At 39.7% G+C, this 25,282-nt stretch overlaps 1 protein-coding gene across 19 annotated transcripts in view; it reads left to right on the top strand.

The window, feature by feature from the left end:
• rimbp2 (RIMS binding protein 2) overlaps positions 1-25,282 on the top strand; it is a 116,332-nt gene that overhangs the window by 9,161 nt on the left and 81,889 nt on the right. For 17 of the 19 annotated variants that reach the window (XM_062958706.1, XM_062958705.1, XM_062958707.1 and 14 more), the window contains exon 2: positions 20,889-21,029. The gene's annotated coding sequence lies outside the window, so the exon portion shown is untranslated. Of the gene's footprint in view, positions 1-20,888; positions 21,030-25,282 lie in introns of those variants that run through there. The other 2 variants (XM_062958711.1, XM_016994729.2) reach the window with 2 other exon arrangements.

Genomic DNA, 25,282 nt, shown 5'->3' with positions numbered 1-25,282 from the left:
AGAAGAGTTCACCTCACTTTCTCTCACTGTGAAAACTAGATTTGGAAAGTTTTGGGTTGTCGTGGAAACAAGGACTGGAGAGAAAGCATCTTTTCCCCCTGATGTAAAGGAGAGAATTTCCCTTCCTAGAATCCCATTTCCTCTAATTTCCTGTTGCTATGGTTGTCATTGTGTACCTTCAAGTAGTTTCCGATTTATGAAACCCCAAGGTGAACTGATTCTGGAGTTTCCTTAGCAAGATTTGTTCAGGGAGAGTTTGCTGCAGAAACCTCTTCTTCCCTTACATGTTATTTCTGACTTTCGTACTGAATTAAAGAAGAAATGCATAGGAACGTATCCAGTTTGTTACAATCAATGGACATAAATGGAGTTGATATTTCTACTATATGGAGATATCCGACAGGCTCCTACCCTGCTGGGTTTCAGAAGGGCCGTGAAAACATGGTCATGTGCCCAAGCTTTTGATGAGTAAATGATAAAGTTGACATGGCCTGATGTAAGGATGAAGCATGAGGATCTCGGATGAATGGAATGGAATTAATTATATATATGTTTTTAAGGTTTTTATAATGTACTAGCTGTGCCCGGCCACGTGTTGCTGTGGCAAAGTGGTGGTGGTATTGGTTAAAAATTGTTGTGTAATTTTTATTTGACGTTATTTGTATTTTTAAATTTTATTTATTATATTTTATTATTTTCTTGTATAATTTTTAGTTATTTTTTATTATTATGGTATTTTATTGTATTAATTTTTTTAGTGTTTTTAATTATTTTTTAGTGTTTTTTATTATTTTTTTATTGGGTTGCTAGGAGACCAAGTTGGAGGAGCTTAGCCTTCTAAGTGGCAGCAATTGGATAAAAGCAATTATTCCTCTCTCTCTAATTCGGACTTTATTTTTCTTTTCTTTTTGTTGTATCAACCTAGAGGCATGGATGATGGGTTGTGTCGTCAAATTTCGAGGTTGGGGGGCCTGTAGTTTTGTTGTTTTGTGGGTCGCCGTGATGCCATCACTCATTTATATATATATAGATTTTAACAATGCTATTAATGGATTTATATGTATTGTTTTGCTTTTATGATTGCATTTTTGGGCATTACATTTTGCCAATTTCTATAAGCCACCCTGAGTCCCCTCGGGTGAGACGGGTGGGGCATAAATGTTGTAAATAAATAAATAATATTTTTTCTTTATTTACAGTATTTATATTCCACCCTTCTCACCATGATGGGGACTCAGGGCGCATCATAGAACACATATACGGCAAACATTCAATGCCATCATACTCAGACAGGACAGACAACAGACAGAGGTATATAGGCATTTCCCATCTTCGGCGTCCTGGAGGTTGTGCTCGATTCCGGCCACAGGGGCTGCTGTCACTCCATCCTCCATGTTGAAGAGCTCTCTTCACAGATTTCCTCCACTTTTAATCACTGGCATTATTCTGGTATTTCCTTTATGGTGCCATTGAAGTACAATCCCACTTAAGCAGTACCTATTTATCTACTCACTGCTGTTTCTGCTCTGCTAGATGGGTAGTGAACTGGGCTGAAGGTCAGCTGCTCACCCCAACCCGGGATTCAAACTGCCAACCTTTTGATTAGTAAGATTTATTGCAGCTGGTGGTTAACCGTTCCCAAATCTAGTTTGCTTTCCAGGTACCAACATGGGCATTATATAGAAAGGCTACACACATTTGAGAACATGAAGGCAATTGGTGCAATTTCAGGATCTGCAATATCATTCATTCAAAAGGACATTCATTTACAGTTTGTGCTTGGTGCATAGTATGGAATAAAATATCGTTGGTCGCATTTGAAGCTGTCCTTTGCCTGGTGTGTCTGCCTCTTTGTGTTAGGGATTCCTCTTCTTCGGAAGAGGAAGGGGAGCAGGAAAGTGTTCATGAGTCAGAGGGGCAGTCGGAATCTGAGGAGGAGATTTTGCAAGTACCCACATTTCAGGAAAGGCGAAAGGAAACAGAGCAGAGACGTCGTTCAGCTAGAATAGCTGCCAGAAATGCAACTGAGTAATTGGGAACCACCCTAGCAGCTGTGGGAGAATTCAGGGCTATAAATCAGAAGCAGGTGCAGTCAGCTTTTGCTGGTAACAAACTGACTCTAATGCCTAAGCCTTCGCTCCCCTTGTGCCTGCTTCGAGTCTGCATCTGGGAAACTGCTTCTAAAGATTTATTGCAGTTTCTTTGTCTGAAGTAAGACTGCTACTTGATTTGGGAATTGATCAGACTTAAGAACTGTGTTTGCCATAAGACTTCTTTGCTTCATTCTGCATTATACCACTGAGTGTGCTGTTCGTTATGTTTTGCTGAAGTAAAGCGGTTTTCATTTACTTACAACATTGTTTGAAGGCTGTTCTTGAAAGACAAAACAGGACACCGTGGGAGGGTCTGGGAATGGATGAGGGCAAGGTCGGGAGATACAAGGGTGCTTGAGAGGACTCTTTCTATGGACACATTTCCCAGGTTTGCGATAATAAAATTCCCAGATGCCCTGATGGGTCCTGGGTTAGATCGACTCCCCGGTTGAAACAACTCAATTGGCTACCAATATGTTTCGCTGAGCTACAGCAAACCAGTCTCTTCTCCCTGAACTGGAAGACTGGTGGCATATTAAGTGGTAGCCAAGGCCAGCTTGGACTCTTAGGTTGCCATCTTTCATGGTTCACATTGGGGACGTGATGATACATCCATGGACACGTTGTGGTGTGAGAAACCATAGACTGTTGAAAGTAAAGAACCGGCAAGGCTGGGGAATCCACCTCCTTAGAGCCAACCAGAGCAAGAGCGGGGAGAGCTGTATGGCAAGGCTTGGAAAGCTACTTTCCGAATTGCAACTCTCCGAATCCTCCAGCCACCCTATGCAGACTCTAGACTTCTTGGATGTGTAGAATCACCCAACAACTTCCCCAATTCTAGGTCTAGTGCTACAGGAATGATTAAATTTCTGCCGAGCAAAATTAACAGATTAATCACGCTAAGCTTTGATTAAAAATAAAGAGGGGGAACATAATAGGAATAGCATAAGCTAGGCAATCATTCTTCCCCATGTGCTACTTACTGGATGCAGAGAGTTTTTTATTTTTTTCAATGTGGGGAAACATTGGAAAAGTATATCCTTCCTCTGCCGTGATTTTGTCTGTTCTAGACCAGATGCCCTCCCTGTTGTTCCTTTAAACGTTGCTTGACTTCCTTTCACTATTTGTCATGTTTTCTGGGGCTGGCGGAAGTTGCACTCCAACAAGCTCCCCGTGTATTAGTATAGAATAACTTGCTGCAATCTAGTGTCCTCCAGATGAGGTATAGGAGGACTCTCACCATACAAAACGAATGACCATGCTGGGGATGATGGAGCTTCTAGTCCAGCACGCTTGAAAGAGACCAGTTGTGAGACGACTGGTTCAGAATGGGAATGGGGAATATTTGATCCTCTATATGTTGTCAGATTGCAGTCTCCAATTAAACATTGTTTATATTTAATCCTGTTTTAATGTTTGCATATTTGTATATTTTAAATTGTATGCTGATACTTTTATGTTAAGCCTTTTTGAGTCGCCTTTGGGAGAGATAAAGCAGGGTATAAATAAATATAGTAATAATAATAATAATAATAATAATAATAATAATAATAATAATAATAATAATAATACATCACACAGTCCTAGACACTTGGGAAGTGTCTGATGTATGATCCAATACAACAGCCAGCAGAGTGTCTACTGTGGACTCATCTTGTTTTGTTTCAAATAATAATAATAATAATAATAATAATAATAGATCTCAGCTGGCATTTGGAAACAATAGACATTGACAAAATTACGATCTGCCAATTGCAAAAGGCCACCCTACTGGGATCTGCGCGCATCATCCGAAAATACATCACACAGTCCTAGACACTTGGGAAGTGTTCGACTTGTGATTTTGTGATACGAAATCCAGCATGTCTATCTTGTTTGCTGTGTCATACAATAAAATACTACTACTAATAATAATAATACATCACACAGTCCTAGACACTTGGGAAGTGTCTGATGTGTGATCCAATACAACAGCCAGCAGAGTGTCTGCTGTGGACTCATCTTGTTGTGTTTCAAATAATAATAATAATAATAATAATAATAATAATAATAATAATAATAATAATAATAATAATAGATCTCAGCCGGCATTTGGAAACAATAGGGATTGGAGGTGTCTATGGACAACACCGGCTCTTCGGCTTAAAAATGGAAATGAGCACCAACATCCAGAGTCAGACATGACTGGACTTAATGTCAGGGCAAACCTTTACCTTTAATAATAATAATAATAATAATAATAATAATAATAATAATAATAATAAAAAATTACACATTAATTGTACAAATTACAAATAAATTGACAAAATTACGATCTGCCAATTGCAAAAGGCTACCCTACTGGGATCTGCGCGCATTATCCGAAAATACATCACACAGTCCTAGACACTTGGGAAGTGTTCGACTTGTGATTTGGTGATACGAAATTTAGCATATCTATCTTGTTTTCTGTGCCGCCATAATAATAATAATAATAATAATAATAATAATAATAATAATAATAATAATACATTGGGTGCCATGCCAAAAGATCTCAGCCGGCATTTGGAAACAATAGACACTGACAAAATTACGATTTGCCAACTGCAAAAGGCCACCCTACTGGGATCTGCGCGCATTATCCGAAAATACATCACACAGTCCTAGACACTTGGGAAGTGTTTGACTTGTGATTTTGTGATATGAAATCCAGCATATCTATCTTGTTTGCTGTGTCATAATAAAATAATGATAGCAATAATAATAATAATAATAATAATAATAATAATAATAATAATAATAATGCAGTAACCAGCAGTGAGTGGTGGTTTCCATGCCAGTAAGATGGTGAATCTTTGCCGTGCTTTGGTCTGAATTTTCAAACAGCTAAGCCGTCCACTGAGTGCTAGCCTTATAATAGGTTCAGCACTTTGGACAGCTCCTTTACAATTCAAGCAGAAATCTGCAAATTTCCCAGCCCGCAGGCATGGGAGCTGCATAGAAGTTAGCTGTATAGTTGATAATACAATCTCCATATTTGTAAACATTACAGTTGGCCCTGCCCTATCACCACCTATTACTGAACCAAAATCCAATTTAGGCTGAAAATAATTTCCTAGCACTTTGTCGTTTTGTTTTTGAGAGCCAGTGTAGTGCTTGAGTGTTGGACCATGACTATGGGCACCAAGGTTAACATTATCCCTTTGCTGTGGAAACCCATGGAGTGACTTCGGGTCCCTCAAAGGTGAGCCTATCACTGGGGTTTCTTGGCAAGATTTGTTCCCATGTCTGAAGTTGAGAGAGCGTGACATGCCTGGAGTCACACACTGAGTTCCCATGGCCATGCCAGTATTTGAATGGTGGTCTCTGCAGTTCTAGTCCGATGTTGAAACCACTATACCATGCTGTCTCTTATACAAGGAAACATATTTTCAAAAGGAACGTAGTGGGATTTACTGTATATACTCGAGTATAAGCCTAGTTTTTCAGCCCTTTTTTTAAGACTGAAAAAGCCCCCCTCAGCTTATACTCGGGTCAGAGTCCTGGTTGGCTTCTATTTGGGTCAGCTTATACTCGACAATATATGGTACATTTATTATTTTTCTCTATTATTATTAGTATTATTACATTTATTGTTTTTCTCCATTATTATTGTTACTATTACATTTATTTTACTCTATTTTTTATATTATTAATACAGTAGAGTCTCACTTATCCAAGCTAAATAGGCCAGCAGAAGCTTAGATAAGCGAATATCTTGGATAATAAGGAGAGATTAAGGAAAAGCCTATTAAACATCAAATTAGGTTATGATTTTACAAATTAAGCACCAAAACATCATGTTATACAACACATTTAACAGAAAAAGTAGTTCAATACGCAGTAATGCTATGTAGTAATGACTGTATTTACGAATTTAGCACTAAAATATCATGATATATTGAAAACACTGACTACAAAAATGCGTTGGATAATCCAGAACTTTGGATAAGCAAGTGTTGGATTTGTCTTTGTCAATTGGAGGCCAGTGTGAATGTACATTCACTACATTCACACTGTGATATCGTAGGTGTGTTTCTGGTTGTATTCTCGTGTTATTATTGCTTTTATGTCTATGTATTGTTTATTTGATATGTGACACTTTGGAGTGCTTTGTGAGCCACCTCGAGTTCCTTCAGGGAGGTGGTGGCGGGGTAGAAATAGAAATGTATTATAGTTGTTATTATTATTTTATTATGACACAGCAAACAAGATAGATATGCTGGATTTCATATCACAAAATCACACGTCGGACACTTCCCAAGTTGTTGTTGTTGTTATTATTATTATTTGAAACACAACAAGATGAGTCACAGCAGACACTCTGCTGGCTGTTGTATTGGGTCACACGTCGGACACTTCCCAAGTGTCTAGGACTGTGCGATGTTGTTATTATTATTATTATTATTATTATTATTATTATTATTATTGAATGGCAATCCAACAGTGCTTGTGGTGCTGAGGCTGGGGAATAATCGTGTCTATTGAGGAGAGGAATACAGAAGTTGTAGTCTATTATTATTATTATTATTATTACTACTACTATTTTATTGTATGACACAGCAAACAAGATAGACATGCTGGATTACATATCACAAAATCACAAGTCGAACACTTCCCAAGTGTCTACGGCTGTGGGATGTATTTTTGGATGATGCGTGCAGATCCTAGTCGGGTGGCCTTTTGCAGTTGGCAGATCGTGATTTTGTCAATGTCTATTGTTTCCAAATGCCGGCTGAGATCTTTTGGCACGGCACCCAGTGTGCCCATCACCACCGGGACCACCTGCACTGGTTTCTGCCAGAGTCTTTGCAGTTCAGTCTTAAGGTCCTGACAGCGGCTGAGTTTTTCCTGTTGTTTTTCGTCAATGCGACTGTCACCTGGGATGGCAACATCAATGATCCAAACCTTTTCCTTTTCCACAACTGTGATGTCTGGTGTGTTGTGTTCCAGAACTTTGTCAGTTTGGATTCGGAAGTCCCACAGTATCTTTGCGTGCTCATTTTCCAATACTTTTGCAGGTTTGTGATCCCACCAGTTCTTTACTGCTGTACTTGAGGCATAAGTTGCAATGAATCATTTGGGCCACAGAGTTGTGCCTCTGTTTGTAGTCTGTCTGTGCAATTTTCTTACAGCAGCTGAGGAGATGATCCATGGTTTCGTCGGCTTCCTTGCACAGTCTGCATTGTGGGTCATCAGCTGATTTTTCGATCTTGGCCTTAAATTGCCTTTGTTCTGATGGCTTGCTCCTGGGCTGCAAGGATCAGGCCTTCCGTCTCCTTCTTCAGGGTCCCATCCGTGAGCCTTAGCCAGGTCTTCTCCTTATCAGCTTTTCCTTCAATTTTGTCAAGGAACTTTCCATGCAATGTTTTGTTGTGCCAGCTGTCAGCTCTAGTTTGTAGTGCGGTTTTCTTGTACTGATTTTTTGTCTGCTGGGCTTTGAGGAGTTTCTGATTTTTGAATTCAATCAAAGCAGGTTGTTATTGTTATTATTATTATTATTATTATTATTATTATTGAATGGCAACCCAACAGCACTTGTGGCACTGAGGTTGGGGAATAATCATGTCTATTGAGGAGGAGGAATACAAGAGTTGTAGTCCAGCGTCGGGAGGACCACATGAAACGACACAGCAGGCCAGATTCGGTCCCTGGGCCTTGACTTGGACCCATGTGTCTTCGAGAAATGCTGCCAGTTGGGAGACGCAGCACCGGGCTGGCTATTTCAGTGCTCTGACTTGCTTTAACTAGCCGGTCTCCAGCTGGCTGGATGTCTATGCTGATTGTAGAGTTATGCTTCCCCCTCTGTGTGTGTGTGTTTAAATAAAAAAGGCTGATGAAATCCCTATGAATTTTGTTTATAGTATTAAGTAGCGTGTTATCTCTTGATCCTATGAGTGTAAACCCCCACCCTGCCTTGTTTACCGCCTGCTAATTAAATTTTGTAGGTGGCAGTTTGAAATCTTCCTGGGTTGTGTCATGTGACTGCTAATGCCCTTGCAGATCTCGATTACATAACCTCTAAGTAGTGGCCGGGGAAGGGAGGGGGGGCCGGGGAAGAAGAGAGAGAGAATGGCCCAGTGCCATCCCAGCCATGCCGGCAGAAGGGAGGCTTTTTTATTTTTTATTTTTAAAAAAATATTGCATTTCGCTCCACCTTCTATTTTTCATCCTTCTCATTACATTCTTTGAAGTCTGATGGATTGCTCTTCCTTGTCCAGCCCTTCCTTTAAGAAATGTTATTTTATTTTGAACTAGCGTTGCCTGAGTTATTCAACAACAATAACAGCTCTTTATTGATTTAATATATAATATAGAATTAATATTATTATATTGTCTGGTGGTGTTGGTGAGAAATTGTTGAGGTAGTGGTGGTATTGAATGTCTGTTGTATGGTTGTCTTTATGTTTAGTATGCACACTGAAGTGGATTATATGGCAGTGTGGACTCAAGATAATCCAGTGCAAAGCAGACAATAAAAGATTCTAAATGGGTGATATAGCTGTGTGGAAGGGCCTTGAGTCTACACTGCCATATAATCCAGTTAAAATCTGATAATCTGTGGAAGAGGCCTAAGTGAGGCCTAACTGTGCCTGTCCCCTGGGCTGAGTAGGTTGCTAGGAGACCAAGTGGGCGGAGCTTAGCCTTCAAACTGGCAGCAATTGGATAAAAACTATTATTCCTTTCCCTGTAATTAGGATTTTATTTTTCTTTTTGTTGTATCAACCTAGAGCCGTGAATGATGGGTTGTGTTGTCAAATTTCGAGGTTGGGGGGCCTGTAGTTTTGTTGTTTTGTCCGCTGCCCTGATGCCATCACTCTTTTATATATATAGATTATTAGTAGTATAATATTGTATTCCATTATAATATTATTATCAATATTATATGTATATACAATCTATATATATAAAAGGGTAATGAAATTTCGGCCTAGGACAAAACAAGAAAACTACACATCCCAGAAACACTAAACTTGGCAGCACAACCCGTCATCCATGCCTCTACGTTCATACAACAAAAAGAAAAGAAAAATAAAGTCCTAATTAGAGGGAGAGGAATAATGGTTTTTATCCAATTGCTGCCAGTTAGAAGGCTAAGCTCGGCCCACTTGGTCTCCTAGCAACCCACTCAGCCCAGGGGACAGGCAAAGTTAGGCCTCACTTAGGCCTCTTCCACACTGCCTATAAAATACAGATTATCTGATTTGAACTGGATTATATGGCAGTGTAGACTCAAGGCCCTCCCACACAGCTATTTAACCCATTTATAATGGACTTAACCATACTTCGCTACAGAGTATATTATATACAGTAGAGTCTCACTTATCCAACATAAACGGGACGGCAGAACATTGGATAAGCAAATATCTTGGATAATAAGGAGGGATTAAGGAAAAGTCTATTAAACATCAAATTAGGTTATGATTTTACAAATTAAGCACCAAAACATCATTTTATACAACAAATTTGACAGAAAAAGTAGTTCAATACGCAGTAATGTTATGTTGTAATTACTGTATTTATGAATTTAGCACCAAAATATCACGATATATTGAAAACATTGACTAAAAAAATGCCTTGGATCATCCAGAAACTTGGATAAGCGAGGCTTGGATAAGTGAGACTCTACTGTATTTATAAATTATTATAAATTATATATATATGTATATAAAATTAGCATAGCATGTTGCTATGGCACAGGAGACAAGATGGAATTATCTTCTAATATTTTTTTAATTAATATATATAGGACTAGCTTTGCCCGGCCACACGTTGCTGTGGCTTATGGGAGGTGGAATAGCAGTGAATAGCCTTGCAGCCTCAAAGCCTCGCTGTTTTCTGGAGTAGCTGGAGTAGCACCTTCAATCAAAGAGCCACTTTGAAGCCTGGCTACTTCCTTTGTTTGGCCAGATTGAATTGCACTGAATAGTCTTGCAGCTTCAAAGCCTGGCCGCATTCTACATAGGACATCATTGCTAGGCTTGGTTGAATAGGATCGAGTAGCCTCGTGGCTTCAAAGCCTGGGGATTTTTCACTTAGGGGAAATCTTGGTTGGCCAGGTTGAAAAGCACTGAATAGCCTTGCTGCTTGCAAGCGTGGCCGCTTTCTACATAGGACATCATTGCTAGGCTTGGTTGAATAGGATCGAGTAGCCTCGTGGCTTCAAAGCCTGGGGATTTTTCGCTTAGGGGAAATCTTGGTTGGCCAGGTTGAAAAGCACTGAATAGCCTTGCTGCTTGCAAGCCTGGCCGCTTTCTACATAGGACATCATTGCTAGGCTTGGTTGAATAGGATCGAGTAGCCTCGTGGCTTCAAAGCCTGGGGATTTTTCACTTAGGGGAAATCTTGGTTGGCCAGGTTGAAAAGCACTGAATAGCCTTGCTGCTTGCAAGCCTGGCCGCTTTCTACATAGGACATCATTGCTAGGCTTGGTTGAATAGGATCGAGTAGCCTCGTGGCTTCAAAGCCTGGGGATTTTTCACTTAGGGGAAATCTTGGTTGGCCAGGTTGAAAAGCACTGAATAGCCTTGCTGCTTGCAAGCCTGGCCGCTTTCTACATAGGACATCATTGCTAGGCTTGGTTGAATAGGATCGAGTAGCCTCGTGGCTTCAAAGCCTGGGGGTTTTTCACTTAGGGGAAATCTTGGTTGGCCAGGTTGAAAAGCACTGAATAGCCTTGCTGCTTGCAAGCCTGGCCGCTTTCTATTTATTATTTATTGACTACATTTCTATCCCGCTCTTCTCACCCCAAAGGCTTACAAATCAAATGTCCATACAATATATTATTAGCATAGCACAATATAAGCATTAAATTACTATATTGTACTATATCATTATATGGTAATATTATTAGTTCTTAACACTTCTTGCCATTTCCCTGACTCTTCCATTTTCTGTGTGCAAAGATTGCATCCGCTGTGTTTTGCAAATAGCAGATGTGCTGCAATGAGAGCATTCAGTCAACCGTAGACAGCCATGTCAAAGAAACATCCTTTTTATATAAATTAAGGAGGTGGAGGGACGTCAGAGAAGCAAGCCTTCAATGTTTTGGTGATCTTTTCCGGTCTCTTTTCCCCCCAAAGGTCTTTGTTTTTTTATTCCAGGAGGGTTTTTTGATCCCCCGCCCATTTCTCTTTGCAGCTCTCGGAGTAACTGAGTCAGCTGCGTTTTCATAGAGAGAGATTTTATTGGATTTTTAAAAGGATGATTAAATAGGAGAGAAAACAAAGAAAGCAAGGTATGGGATGTGAATACGAGCAAGACAACCTAGCTGACAAGCTGGATGTATGAACAAGTGTAGTTGCATATAGTAAATCTGTCCACCACAGCACTGCTGGTCACAGCTGACCTCCAGTTAGAGCGCTCAAGGGCCAGGGCTTAAAAGTTAAAAGAGGGATGTGGAAACAAAATGATGTATGGAGAAAATGTATTGAAAGAAGATGTAAAAAGAAGAATGGAAAATTACCTGTACAAGAGGAAATGAAATTTTGGACAGATGATGTATAAAAGAAATGGCTCGGGGGGAGGGGAGCATGGTGGTATGGGATACACACACACACACACACACATATATATATATATATATATATATATATATACACACACACACACACACACAGTATGTATATATATACACACACACACACACACACACATATATATATATACACACACACATATACAGTGTGTGTGTATGTGTATGTGTGTGTGTGTGTATATATATATATACACACACACACACACACACACACACATATACACACACACACACACACACAGTATATATATATATATATATATATATCCAAGCCTTGCTTATCCAAGCCTCTGGATTATCCAAGCCATTTTTGTAGTCAATGTTTTCAATATATCGTGACATTTTAGCTTTTCCTTAATCCCTCCTTATTATCCAAGATATTTGCTTATCCAAGCTTCTGCTGGCCCGTTTAGCTTGGATAAGTGAGACTCTACTGTATATATAGATATGGGTGAAAATTACAGTGGATGCAAAAATGTGTTGTAGAATTGTATTGAATATTATGGGTCTGCTGTAGAACAAATTTATTATTTATTATTTATTGACAGTGTTTATATTCCGCCCTTCTTTCTCTCAGGGCAGATCACAATGCACATATACATGGCAAACAATCAATGCCATTAGACATACAACATACGGAAACACAGAGGCAATTTAACCTTTTCCAGCTTCCGGCTTCATGAGGGTATGCTCGATTCCGCCCACAGGGGGAGCTGCCGCATCATCGGCTGCCTATGACACCGAGTCCTTGATGGAGTACTTCCTCATTCCTTTCCCCACGCTGCTGGAAGTTTTTATGGTGTCGTAAATTAGTTAAATTAGCCTCCCCGCATACAGCGGTACCTACATTTCCTACTTGACAGATGCAGCTGTCTTTCGAGCTGTGTAGGTCAACAGCGAGCTAGGCTATTAATGGTCGGGAGCTCAATCCGACCCGGGCTTTGATCTCATGACCTCCCGGACAGTAGTGATTTATTGCCGCTGGCTACTATGTTGTATAACAAATGTTTTAATAATAATAACTTTATTTTTGCAAACCGCCTTGAGTCCCATCCGGGAGATAGGGCGGTATATAAATAAATTATTATTATTATTATTTTATTATGACACAGCAAACAAGACAGACATGCTAGATTTCATATCACAAAATCACAAGTCGAACACTTCCCAAGTGTCTAGAACTGTGTGATGTATTTTCAGATGATGCGTGCAGATCCCAGTCGGGTGGCCTTTTGCAGTTAGCAGATCGTAATTTTGTCAGTGTCTATTGTTTCCAAATGCTGGCTGAGATCTTTTGGCACGGCACCCAACGTGGACCACCTGCACTGGTTTCTGCCAGAGTCTTTGAAGTTCAGTCTTGAGGTCCTGATAGCGGCTGAGTTTTTCCTGTTGTTTTTTTTATTATTATTATTATTATTATTGTGTGCTGCCACCATTTCCCCAAAGGGACTCAGAATGGCTTACATGGGGACAAGCCCAATCAGTCACATTTACATCATAAAAATACAATTAAAACACAAGTATCAACTAAAAACAGATTAAACATACCATGGTTAAAATAACATAACTATAACAAACATTAAAAGTAATTAACAGTCATCCGTGAGCCTTTAGAAGGTCCCATCCTAGGGCTTAATGGGTGACTAACAAACTCATTAAAGTTAGAACTTTAATATTTTAATAAATATTATTAAAAAATATTCAAGTAAATACGGTAGTTGCAATCAGCTTCAGTAGGACTGATGACATTACAAATCTATTGGTTGCAAAGGCTGTGCGTAACTGGTTTTCTTGCATATGGCTTCCATGAAGATGCACGTCGATATAGATGATTCTCTTAATCTTGTGACTAAGCTTTGTGGATCCAAACAGAATTGTTTTCGGATCGGTTCCCGCACGACACATTCAATGGCGTGAACCAGAAAAGCGCATGTCCCCCGCACTACTCCCTGCATCATGTCACCGTGCCTGATACCCAAAGCCAGTCAAGTTATTTTAGCACTTGAAACTGAAAAAAATCTCCCTTTTTCCCTGTTCCTTACAGTAAACGTGCCGGAGAAATGAAATAACTATCAATTGGCTGCCCTTTTGTAAGAGCCAAAATCTGTTGCCTAAGGCAGTCACGGAAGGGTGTGAAGCAATCTCGCCACATTACTTGTTCTTGATGAGATCCACTTGAGAAGAAGTGATCTGACATCCCACAGCTTTTCTCACTGACATTGCGCGAAGAAGGGTGTTTTTTTCCGCCCTGCTTGAGGTCGCTCTAAGTTGGGCAAAATGTCTTTGTGTAAGTCTGGTTTGTATTCTCGTTGTGAAGCAAAGCATGTGAATATGTGCACATGGGGACACACACACACACATGAGGATTCCACCCATCGTATGCTTCTGATAGCTATGCAATTTTCATAAAAAGATATATATATATATATATATATATATATATATATATATATATACACACACACACACACACACACACACACACACACACACATACATACATACATACACACACACACACACACACATACATACATACATACATACACACACACACACACACACACTAGCTGTGCCCGGCCACGCGTTTCTGTGGCGAAGTCTGGTGGTATGGGAAATAAAGCATTGAGGAATTGGTGGTAGTTAAGGTCAAGGGTAAAGGTTTTACCTTACATTAAGTCCATTATAAATGGGTTATATAGCTGCGTGGAAGAGCCTTGAGTCTACATTGCCATATAATCCAGTTAAAATCTGATAATCTGTATTTTATAGGCAGTGTGGAAGAGGCCTAAGTGAGACCTAACTCTGCCTGTCCCCTGGGCTGAGTGGGTTGCTAGGAGACCAAGTGGGCGGAGCTTAGCCTTTGAACTGGCAGCAATTGGATAAAAACAATTCTTCCTCTCCCTCTAATTAGGACTTTGTTTTTCTTTTCTTTTTGTTGTATGAACGTAGAGGCATGGATGAGGGGTTGTGCTGCCAAGTTTAGTGTTTCTGGGATGTGTAGTTTTGTTGTTTTGTCCTAGGCCGAAATTTCATTAGCCTTTATATATATATAGATTCTATGATTATTGTAGTATATTATCATATTATTACTATTATATTATTATTATATTATTTATTATTCATGACTACATTGAAACTAGAATAGAGAGAAATCAGCGTGGAAACTGCAAGAGGTACCATAGATCGTTGTACATGGAAATAATGGTAGTACATAGTTTTTGATTTATTCAATACAGTTATATATTACAATTATATATTTTTGTCATTTAAACTATACATATTGCGAAATTATGGTTTTTTTTCTCAAAGTGACACACCACCCAAGTCATGCTCGGTTTTTTTGGTGAATTTTGACACACCAAGCGCAAAAGGTTGCCCATCATTGGTATATACCAGGGGTCCCCAAACTAAGGCCCGGGGGCCGGATGCGGCCCATCGAAGCCATCTATCCGGCCCCCACGGCACAAGGGCAGAAGGGGGTTGGGCTAAATGACCCAAGGGATCTCTTCCAACCCTCTTTTTTATTATTATTATTATTATTATTATTATTATTATTAACATTGAGGCTGGGTGGCCATTTGTCAGGGTTTTTTTTGCTTGTACTTTTGGTGCACAAAGACAGAAGGGGGTTGGACTAAATGGCCCAAAGGGTCTCTTCCAACCCTCTTTTTTATTATTATTATTATTATTATTATTATTATTATTATTATTATTAACATTGAGGCTGGGTGGCCATCTGTCAGGGGTGTTTTGCTTGTACTTTTGGTGCACAAAGACAGAAGGGGGTTGGACTAAATGGCCCAAAGGGTCTCTTCCAACCCTCTTTTTTATTATTATTATTATTATTATTATTATTATTATTAACATTGAGGCTGGGTGGCCATCTGTCAGGGGTGTTTTGCTTGTACTTTTGGTGCACAAAGACAGAAGGGGGTTGGACTAAATGGCCCAAAGGGTCTCTTCCAACCCTCTTTATTATTATTATTATTATTATTATTATTATTATTATTATTATTATTAACATTGAGGCTGGGTGGCCATTTGTCAGGGGTGCTTTGCTTGTGCTTTTGGTGCACAAAGACAGAAGGGGAATGGACTCTTTCAACTCTCTTTTTTGTTGTTGTTGTTGTTGTTGTTGTTGTTGTTGTTGTTATTATTATTGCTCGGTGGCCAACTATAGTCCGGCCCTCCAACGGTCCGAAGAATCGTGAACTGGCCCCCTGTTTAAAAAGTTTGGGGACCCCTGGTATATACCTTTCTTGCTTAGTTTTTTTTCCAATATACCTCGCATCCAAACAGGGTTGAATTTCAAAAACTGACTTAGTTGTTCCAAAATCGTGAAGTTTAATTTAACGTCCGTTTGGAATTTCTCATTGACATGAAGCCCAATTCCAAGCACCGCCGTCTATCTCTGCTTCGTAGCTAAGCTTCTTTCTAAATTTCTCCAATATCAGCATGAAGGCGACCTTCCCCTGGGTTAAGCCAGATCAGCCCCATGCGGCGTTTAGTTGTCATGGGGCTGATCCACCTTTGCGCTGACCGACGTGGTCAATTGTCGATGTGCCTTTGGGATGCTAAGGAGTTGTGCTTTTTCTTCCAAGTTTGGAAAAGTTACCGATGTCGGTGCTGAAAGGACGATTCCGTGTATTATTTCCAAAAGACTTTTTCTGAGTTCGGACCTTTCCTCGGAGAGGAAGGAAAAGGATCGAGTTCTGCCAAGGGCTCGAGAGCCAAATGGACAGATTCCTCACCTGTGGGTTTGTAAGTGGTGGACTGCAGCTTTGTTGGAAGGCTGAGAGAAGCCTGCAGAGATCTGCGATTGCCGCTGCTGGGCCAGTCTGCTTAGCTAAAGCTTTTGGCTGCAGAGAGTGGCTCCAATCCAATCATATTTATGCCAGGATTTAGCAGTCTAGTGGGAAAGGAGGGAGGAAAGAAGACCTTTCTCCTTGGTTCGCTTCCCTTGGATTGTAAGGATACAGTCCTTTGCACACTGATGAACCCCTCAGCCTTGTTTCGGAATAAAATTTAGAATATCCTATGGCTTTAAAATTTCTTTATATAAAACTAGCTTAGCCCAGCCACGCGTTGCTGTGGCGTTGTCTGGTGGTGTTGGTGAGAACTTGTTGAGGCTGGATGGCCATCTGTCAGGAGTGGTTGGATTGTACCCTCCTGCATGATATAAGGAAGTTTAACTGGATGATCCTTAGGGGTATCGGCTAGCCTTAGTATTGTATTATTATTATTATTATTATTATTATTATTATTATTATTATTATTATTATTATTATTGAGAGGCTGGGTGGGCTGAGTAGGTTGCTAGGAGACCAAGTGGGCGGAGCTTAGCTTTCTAACTGGCAGCAATTGGATAAAATCAATTATTCCTCTCCCTCTAATTATTTATTTATTTCCAACATTTATATCCCACCCTTCTCACCCGAAGGGACTCAGGGCAGCGTACAAAATTGGCAACAATTCGATGCCTACACATAATTAAAACAGCAATGAAAATCCAATAAAACAATTAAAACAATATAAAAAATATAAAACATGATTAAAATCCATTCCTCCAAAATCCTCCAAAATGAATTAGGACTTTATTTTTCTTTTCTTTTTGCTGTATGAACCTAGAGGCATGGATGAGGGGTTGTGCTGCCAAGTTTAGTGTTTCTGGGGTGTGTCGTTTTGTTGTTTTGTCCTAGGCCGAAATTTCATTACCCTCTTATATATATATATAGACTAGCTGTGCCCGGCCACGCGTTGCTGTGACAAAGTGTGGTGGTATGGGAAATAAAGTACAGTAGAGTCTCACTTATCCAACACTTGCTTATCCAACGTTCTGGATTATCCAACGCATTTTTGTAGTCAATGTTTTCAATACATCATGATATTTTGTGTCCAACTCTGGGGATTGGCGTTCATCTCCATTTCTAAGCCGAAGTGCCGTCATTGTCCGTAGACACCTCCAAGGTCATGTGACCACTGGCAGGACTGCATGGAGCGCCCTTACCTTCCCGCCGGAGCGGTACCTATTGATCTACTCACATTGGCATGTTTTCGAACTGCTAGGTTGGCAGAAGCTGGAGCTAACAGCGGCTGCTCACTCCGCTCCCCGGATTCGAACCTGCGACCTTTCGGTCTGCAAGTTCAGCAGCTCAGCGCTTTAACACACTGTGCCACCGGGGCCCCCAATATGTACATACAATATATATTATTAGCAATGCACAATATTAGCATTACAGTAGAGTCTCACTTATCCAAGACTCGCTTATCCAAGGGTCTGAATTATCCAAGCCATTTTTGTAGTCAATGTTTTCAATATATCGTAATATTTTGGTGTTAGATTCATAAATACAGTAATTACTACATACCATTACTGTGTATTGAACTGCTTTTTCTGTCAAATTTGTTGTATAAGATGATGTTTTGGTGCTTGTAAAATAATAAAGTAATTTGATATTTAATAGGCTTTTCCTTAATGCCTCCTTATTATCCAACATATTCGCTTATCCAACATTCTGCCGGCCCGTTTATGTTGGATAAGTGAGACTCTACTGTATATGTTATTTCCCAAAGCTTGTGAATATACAGTATTTCTGGTTATTTCTTTTTTTGTCTGTTAGAGGCAAGTATGAACGCTGCATGTAATGGCCTTTCAGCTTCAAAGCCTGGCTGCTTCCTCCCTGGGGGAATCTTTTGTTGGGAGTTGTTAGCCAACCCTGATTGTTTCATGTCTGGAATTCCCCTCTTTTCAAAGTATTGTTCAGAGTGAACCCTGCCTGTCCCTCGGGCACCATTGTTGCTGAGGAGGTTGCTATGACATGAAGGGGGTGGGGCCTAAAGGGGGCAGGGCCTACCTCTCTGACTCGCAGCCAGGGGAGAACGGCTCTTCCTCGTCCTCTGTAATTTGCACTTTATTTTTCTAGATTTTTTTTATTGAAAGTCATAGAGAGGATGACTATGTCTTTTGTGGCCAAATTTGGTGTGGTTTGGTTCTGTGGTTTTGTAAAATAGAGTAAAATAAATGTAAATAAAATAAATAAAACTGCCAGCAAAACACGAGGAATGGAATGAGGAAGTACAGCTACTACTGGACAGTGAAGCAACAGCTCCCCCTGTGGCCGGAATCGTGAAGCTGGAAAAAAAATGTTAAATGCCTCTGTGTCTGTCTATATATGTTGTTTGTCTGTTGGCATTGAATGCCATATATGTGTTCATTGTAATCCGCCCTGAGTCCCCTTCGGGGTGAGAAAGAAGGGCGGAATATAAATACTGTAGATAAATAAATAAATAGTAGCAACAATAATAGAGAAAAATAATAAATGTAATAATACCAATAATAATAGAGAAAAATAATAAATGTACCATATATTCTCGAGTATAAGCTGACCCAAATATAAGCCAACCAGGATCCTCACCCGAGTATAAGCTGAGGGGGTCCTAAAAAAGAGCTGAAAAACTAGGCTTATACTCGAGTATATACAGTAAATAAACTACACGAGGGATGACTCCACGTACAAAGATTATGGCTCCACAACTCCAATTTAGGACACACGGTCCCACGATGCTTGAGTTAAATACAGCCTTTTCGTTGTTACAATGGCACAGGATTTATTTTTTAAAAAATTAAAATTGGTTTGGTTGGTATTCAGATGGATCTCAGCGCCTTAGAGACTTGAAAGAAACCAAGTTGGAAGCATAAACTTTCGCAGGGCCAGCAAATCAGCTCCGTGCCCAGACAGCTGGAAACGCTCAAAGGATCCGTCGGCTTTGCTGATCTGACTTCCAGGCAGGCTTTAATCGAATCATCTCTCTTCCTCTCCTTAAAATTAAGTTCGGTACCTGAGGATGGAGCTCTCCGACAGCATGATTTCCATATGCCTGGCTTCCGTTGCTATTGTTTTGGCACCTTTTCATGATGTTTTCCAGCGATGCCAGTGGCCTTATCATTATGACATTTGGGCACGGAAGAATAAACAGGAGACATGTTTACTGTTGACTGTCTCTCCGCCCTTTGTAGCCGAGTTCTGTGAATGGGAGTGAATGTTTCTGGAACATGGCCATACAGCCCAGAAAACTCACAGCAACTCTTTGTGGACTATCATTCCCAGGATGCCCACTCCCAGCATGGTCCCGCTGCTTACTGTATATAATCGAGTATAAGCCTAGTTTTTCAGCCCTCCTCAGCTTATACTCGGGTGAGGATCCTGGTGGGCTTATATTCAGGTCAGCTTATATATGGTATATTTATTATTTTTCTCTATTATTGGTATTGTTACATTTATTATTTTACTCTATTAATTATTATTATTGCATTTATTATTTTACTCTATTATTGTTGTTACTTTTACATTTATTTTACTCTATTTTTATTATTACAGTAGAGTCTCACTTATCCAAGCCTCGCTTATCCAAGCTTCTGGATTAGCCAAGCCATTTTTGTAGTCAATGTTTTCAATATGCAGTAGAGTCTCGCTTATCCAACACTCACTTATCCAACGTTCTGGATTATCCAACGCATTTTTGTAGTCAGTGTTCTCAATATACAGTGGAGTCTCACTTATCCAACACTCGCTTATCCAACGTAGTCAATGTTTTCAATATGCAGTAGAGTCTCGCTTATCCAACACTCACTTATCCAACGTTCTGGATTATCCAACGCATTTTTGTAGTCAGTGTGCTCAATATATAGTGGAGTCTCACTTATCCAACACTCGCTTATCCAACGTAGTCAATGTTTTCAATATGCAGTAGAGTCTCGCTTATCCAACACTCACTTATCCAACGTTCTGGATTATCCAACGCATTTTTGTAGTCAGTGTTCTCAATATACAGTGGAGTCTCACTTATCCAACACTCGCTTATCCAACGTAGTCAATGTTTTCAATATACAGTAGAGTCTCACTTATCCAACACTCGCTTATCCAATGTTCTGGATTATCCAACGCATTTTTGTAGTCAATGTTTTCAATATATCGTGATATTTTGGTACTAAATTCGTGAATACAGTAATTACAACATAACATTACTGCGTATTGAACTACTTTTTCCTGTCAATTTTGTTGCATAACATGATGTTTTGGCGCTTAATTTGTAGACTCATAACCTAATTTGATGTTTAATAGGCTTATCAACTTCCACTATGTGCATTGAAACGCCCTGAAAAAATATCAGAACGCACAGCTAATTTTTTTAAAATTGAAGTTTGAAAACTGTTTTTTTTTTTCTCCCCTTTGCAGTTTACAAATGAACGATCAGATGTATAACCTGCAGTGCTGCAGAAAACATTTGGTTGCATCTGTTTATTAGAGGAAAGCATCCAGCCTTTACAATCTGATGTCACCCTTCTAAGACAAGAACATCGTCACTGGAACTCTTTGGTAAGTTGACGGTTTTAAATATATCTATTTTCTTCAAATGTCCTTGGAGAAAAATCGAATTTTAACGCTATGTGAAAGCATTGCTTCCCCAAATAATAATTATGACATTTTCCTTCTTTCCTGACATTTCTAGCAGTGCAGTAACTTAAAGTTTCAGTTTAGTGTCTTGAAACTGAAACTAAGTTACTTCAGTTTAGTGTCATAACTAGATTCTATGACAATTTTTGCGCTTGGTGTGTCAAAATTCACCAAAAAACCTAGCATGACTTGGGTGGTGTGTCACTTCGAGAAAAAAAAACCCCGTAATTTTGCAATATGTATCATTTAAATAACAAAAATGTATAATTGTCATATATAGCTGTATTGAATAAATCAAAAACTGTTTACTACCATTATTTCCATGTACAACAATCTATGGTACCTCTTGCAGTTTCCATACTGATTTCTCTCTAGTTTCAATGTAGTCATGAATAAGGAATAATATAATAATAATTTAATAGTAATAATATGATAATATACTACAATAAAAATAGAATAATAATAGAATGATATTCGTAATTAAATTTTGGTCTAGGTCAAAACAACAAAACTACACATCCCAGAAACACTAAACTTGGCAGCACAACCCCTCATCCATGCCTCTAAGTTGATACAACAAAAAGAAAAGTTAAAAGAAAGTCCTAATTAGAGGGAGAGGAAGAATTGTTTTTATCCAATTGCTGCCAGTTAGAAGGCTAAGATCTGCCCATTTGGTCTCCTAGCAACCCACTCAGCCCAGGGGACAGGCAGAGTTAGGCCTCACTTAGGCCTCTTCCACACTGCCTATAAAATACAGATTATCTGATTTTAACTTGATTATATGGCAGTGTAGAGTCAAGGCCCTTCCACACAGCTATATAACCCATTTTTAATCTTGTATTATCTGCTTTGCACTGGATTATCTTGACTCCACACTGCCATATAATCCACTTCAGTGTGCATTTTATGCAGCTGTGTAGAAGGGGCCTCATATAATCCAGTTCTAAGCAGATAATATAAGATACTTTATTTCACATACCACCATACTTTACCACAGCAACGCGTGGCCGAGCACAGCTAGTGTATATATATATATATATATACTGGGATCGCTATGCCGGTTGAACTTTGCTTTGTCAAATAGGTTTGCTGACTTTGTTTTTAATATTTTTTAAATTGGCAAATGTCTTTATGAATTCATGAATGGAGTGGGAAGAACCTGAACTTCCAAAAAAATAAAATAAATTGCACGGAAGCAAGCAAATGTGACATCTTCACCCATCCTTGATCCTGCTTTATGGGCTACAAGCGACATGCTGAACACTCATCTTTTCCTTTGCTGGCTCTTTTCCAAGGAGAAAATAAAGCTGAATGAATGTATATTAAATAAGCCGGGCTTGAAATCGGAATCAGCAGTTTTCCGAGCTCCAGATGCAGCGCTGCGATCGGCTCAATAGGAATAGCTCCTTTCTTTTTCTTTCAACTTTAGCAAAAAAAATTTCTGCTCGAAGTGCTATTTCTGCTTCTGCCATTTCCTTTTGAAAGAAGCTTGGCAAAGAATGCTTTTGGCTTGGCGTTTGTGGGAAAGAATATGAGTGTGTTGGGGAATATTATTTTGCCCCTCAAGTCTCCGAAATGAACAAGTTGGCTCATCTGAAATTTTGCGTGCTCGGTTTTCCAGAATTGAATACATCCTGTGCTTGGTGAATAAGGGTTGCCAAGCTCAATAATCGTAAAATGTGCCACATAATAATAATAATAATAATAATAATAATAATAATAATAATAATAATAATAATAATAATAATGATGGAAGTGTCCGACGTGTGATCCAATATAACAGCCAGCAGAGTGTCTGCTGTGGACTCATCTTGTTGTGTTTCAAATAATAATAATAATAATAATAATAATAATAGGAAGTGTCCGACGTGTGATCCAATACAACAGCCAGCAGAGTGTCTGCTGTGGGCTTATCTTGTAGTGTTTTTATTATTATTATTATTATTATTAACTACAACTCTTGTAAATAATGGTGAATTGTCCCCAAATCTCTTGTTCAGTTGCTGATCAATCCCTCTGTGAACTGTGTGCCATAGGAAAGAGTAGGAAAGGGTTAAGGGAGAGGCAGTGGGTGGGCTCATGCAAATTAGATCCATTGTTGATTGGGTTAACAGTACTTTTGATGTAGGTCAAGCACAACTCTTGTAAATAATGGTGAATTGTCCCCAAATCTCTTGTTCTGTGAACTGTGCGCCATAGGAAAGGGTAGGAAAGGGTTAAGGGAGAGGCAGTGGGTGGGCTCATGCAAATTAAGGATCCATCGTTGGTTGGGTTAACGGTACTCTGGATGTAGGTCGAGTGCAACTCTTGTAAATCATGGTAAATTGTCCCCAAATCTCTTGTTCTGTGAACTGTATGCCATAGGAAAGGGTTAGGGGAGAGGCAGTGAGTAGGGTCATGCAAATTAAGGATCCATCGTTGGTTGGGTTAACAGTACTCTGGATGTAGGTCAAGTGCAACTCTTGTAAATCATGGTAAATTGTCCCCAAATCTCTTGTTCTGTGAACTGTGTGCCATAGGAAAGGGTTAGGGGAGAGGCAGTGAATAGGGTCATGCAAATTAAGGATCCATCGTTGGTTGGGTTAACAGTACTCTGGATGTAGGTCAAGTGCAACTCTTGTAAATAATGGTGAATTGTCCCCAAATCTCTTGTTCAGTGAACTGTGGGCCGTAGGAAAGGGTAGGAAAGGGTTAAGGGAGAGGTAGTGGTTCCATTGGTGTCTCCTGCTTATTGGGAACTATAGCTGTTTGTGGATTCGGGAGGCTGTTTGTGTAAGTGGACACTTCCTCCACATACACACCTACGCATTTTTCACTTTTATTATCTGTATAGACTAGTAGTAATAAATTATAAAAAGGATCCTAATCCGTGGCATGGACATGCATGTAGCCATTCCATTCTTAACCAGACAGCAATCCAGCATAAGAAAGCCTGAGTAATTTAATCTCGGTGAAAGCAGACCCGAGAGACAAGTCTTCTCAAGTTTTCCATGTGTTTTGGTCTCTGTCAACAGTCTCAGAAGGGCTTTGTAATGCCAGTGTCAGATATACGCTGTTATAGAACATTTTTGTTGTCTCTCGAGAATATTCTGTTCCAGTGGTGTCTGCTAGTTGCATTTATACGGATCAAAATTGCATAGATTACTAGTCCGTATTTATTTATTTCTTCCCAGTATTTATATTCAGCCCTTCTCACCCAGAAGGGGACTCAGGGCGGATCACAAGGCACATATAACACTATGTAACAAAATTTTCCGTTCCTGGTTTGAAAGTGTTATTTCCTGTTTCATTGTGTGCTATTTACTTTGAACGTCGTTGTCGTTCCCTTTCCAGTTGCCTTATGATGGCGACACCTGTTCAGAGAAAATCAATGAGATTGAAAATGAGTGAAAAAGTAATGTGGACAAACAGTCTTGGTAGGCTAGTGTCCTATCTGTCTTCGGCCATTAAGCAGGCAACATCGACAGACCTTTATAGTAACAGTCCATTAGTAACTTGGCAACTATGGCATTTATCACAGGCTGCAGATGATGGTGAACGGGATTGTTCTGTGTTTGCAACAAATGCTGATAAAAGTATTTGTTGTGGCCTGTGTGTCACTTTCATCACTGGTGGTAACCAGGACTCATTAGGCAGAGCGGGACAATAATATCCTGTGGCAGATGTTGGCAGGCAAGCATTCGCTGTTTGATGGTCTTGGTTGGCATTTAACAACCTTACTTACTTACGTTGGAAATCCCTCGTTGTCCAAGTGTGACGGCCTTCCAAGTTCTTAGAAGACACGTCTATGTGAGTTTTTTTTTAATGTGTGGAGGTTGGTGTACAGCCGATGAACACTCAGTCTTCACAGAATGAGGGTCCTAACCAATCTCAATCTGTTGTAGCCTTCTTCTGCCTTCACAGCCATTGTAACATGTACCATGGTATCTTCTGCCCAATCTGCCATTGAGGACTTCGGATTGTTCTCAGTCTGGAACCTCTCCTGTGGGCATGACTTCGGTGGTTATTCCCACAGGTTCATTGGAACACGCAAAGACTCCTTACCACAACAAAGTGACAATCCATTGAGCGGGACGCAACAACAATAAAGACGCCTCCCAAAATTTAGCAACCAAAGTTAAGACTTGGTTGGTCACAATCTCTAAGGGACATCAATGGGCCCTAAAGTAATCTTG

The sequence above is a fragment of the Anolis carolinensis genome, chromosome X, assembly GCF_035594765.1.
Source record: "Anolis carolinensis isolate JA03-04 chromosome X, rAnoCar3.1.pri, whole genome shotgun sequence".
Taxonomy (NCBI): domain Eukaryota; kingdom Metazoa; phylum Chordata; class Lepidosauria; order Squamata; family Dactyloidae; genus Anolis; species Anolis carolinensis.
This window is presented reverse-complemented; position numbering and strand designations above follow the sequence as displayed.